Below are 2,236 nucleotides of genomic sequence, written 5' to 3'. Positions count from 1 at the left end.
GTTGAGTAATTTTACAAAACAATCCTTCAAGTTGTTATAAAGAATAATGACTTTACCATACCAGTAACATCTATTGTTGAAGATGCAACAGGAAGCATTGGATTTGGATAGTCCATGTGTAAGACATTGATCAAGGCCCAATGTTGCCATTGATCAAGGTGGATAGTGTAAGCACAGTTACTAATTTTCTTTGAATTACCTATAAACATGTAGAAACATAATATTTAAATAAATAATGACATTTTATCTACAAATGACAAAATATGACCCTCAATAATAGCATAAATGGTTCATTTTCCTATAAAAATATATATCATACGTTGGCATCATGTTATTTGAGTATTTCCCCAATTAGTAAGCTACCAAATTAACTAAAAAATAAACAGAAGAAATTTCATTTGTTTTGATTGAAGGTTATTCACATGACCTTTATTAACTTCTAGTCTAAACTTCAAAACTATAAAAAACGGCAAGTTAGTTTCTATTATAACTTTCTAACCCTGGCTCCAAAGACAAAACAAGATTAAAGATAGGGGCTCAAGCGTCATTCAAGGTCAGCATACCTAGAAGTGTTTTTCCTTCTAGATGCTCCAAGCTGGCACCGACACCTATCCATAATAGCCTGTCCACTAAGTTCCACTAGTTTCTTCATAATAGCCTAGGGCAAGAAAACTCATATGAGAAGGGAATAGTTCCAATAAGTTGATTCATTGACAAATCAATGTAATCTTTTATCATATGAAATTCTTTTTTTATTGAGTATAAGAATCAAGAACAATACCCTGTAAAATATCAAGTGTTCTTAGATTGTTGTGATATCATCAGAAAAAGTCATGGGTTGTATGGATCCATTAAGATTGATACTGCTCAGGATTGTTGTGATATCATCAGAAAAAGTCATGGGCTGTTTCTCTTCTGTTGTTAACCCACAAGAGTTCTGGAAAAAGTTGGTCAGGCTAATAACATCCTGCAACATAATAAAATAGAACACTATGATAACTTGATAAGGATAAAGATGTCTGATATGTAATAAAGATACATGCATGAATCAACATGAAAAGCTACCTGATCACGAAAACCAGTGAACTTGTACTTCAAACCATCTTTGATTCTAACAGCAAGCTGATTAGTCCGTGGAACTTTCATCCATGTAAGACCAGAAATATCAGATTTATCAACTTCAACAGCCTTACCACCTCCTTGTTTCTTCCATAATATACCACCTGGATGAACTTTAAGTTGACCTGGATTCTGGATTAATCAGAAAGCATGTTAGAAAGTTGTAGGGAGATGGAGTAAAGGAATGAGAAGATTAGATTGGAAAATAAATTACCAGTTTCAATATGAATTGGTTATAAACATTTCAGTTTTCATAACATGGTATGTATCAATTTGCAAAGATTAGTTACAATCTGAACAACATTAAAAGATAGATGAGAGGAAAAAACATAAGAAGGCTTCAATTGAAAACTTATCTCCATCAAAGAATCTTTCTGCATCAAATTAAAAAGAAAAAAAAAAGATAGTTAAAAATCAAAACTGTCATATACCATGAGGAAGAAATTTGAAAGTAATTAACAAAGAGGAACCTCATTTGCACCAGTTGTGTCATCCACATGGAATTCCAATATGACATCATTCTTTCCTTGTAGCTGTGTTTAGGAGACATCAGCTAAGGAGACTTCAAATGCTTGCTTTGAACCAACAAGAAAAGACAACATATTGCCTGAAAAGTTTCAGAAAGGAAGATACTAGTATGAATAACATGTTAACTAGTTTCATTTACATCTCAATATTACTAAATGTGTGTTGCTCCACAATATACTAATTTGGAGATTTTACAAAACAAGATAAGGATAAAGGTCTCAACCATTTAAATCAACTTCTCCCCAGTTTTTCCCACTAATAGAAAGTTGTTTCTCTTCTGTTGTTAACCCACAGGAATTCTGGATAAAGTTGGTCAGGCTAATAACATCCTGTAATATAATAAAATAGAACACTATGATAAGGAAAAAGATGTTTGACATGTAATAAAGATACATGCATGAATCACCATGAAAAGCTACATGATCACGAAAACCAATGAACTTGTACTTCAAACCATCTTTGATTCTAACAGCAAGCTGATTAGTCCATGGAACTTTCATCCATGTAAGACCAGAAATATCAGATTTATCAACTTCATCAGCCATAGGGTTGTCTTCAACATCCTCCCCTGTTGTGCTCAACATCCTAC

The 2,236-nt window shown here is 32.9% G+C and overlaps 1 long non-coding RNA gene across 1 annotated transcript; it reads right to left on the bottom strand.

The window, feature by feature from the left end:
* Positions 1–903: 903 nt before the first annotated feature.
* LOC145000176 (uncharacterized) lies at positions 904–1,405 on the bottom strand. The gene is made up of 3 exons (XR_013661147.1): positions 1,334–1,405; positions 1,066–1,251; positions 904–967 (listed from the first exon to the last, which is right to left on the bottom strand). It is a non-coding gene; the product is annotated as an uncharacterized LOC145000176 (long non-coding RNA).
* Between the last annotated feature and the right edge of the window lie 831 nt (positions 1,406–2,236).

Source organism: Lactuca saligna, chromosome 6 (genome assembly GCF_052625555.1).
Source record: "Lactuca saligna cultivar CGN05327 chromosome 6, ASM5262555v1, whole genome shotgun sequence".
NCBI classification, from domain to species: Eukaryota; Viridiplantae; Streptophyta; class Magnoliopsida; order Asterales; family Asteraceae; genus Lactuca; species Lactuca saligna.
The sequence above is the reverse complement of the archived record's forward strand: the minus strand, read 5'-3'. Positions and strand labels throughout refer to the sequence as shown.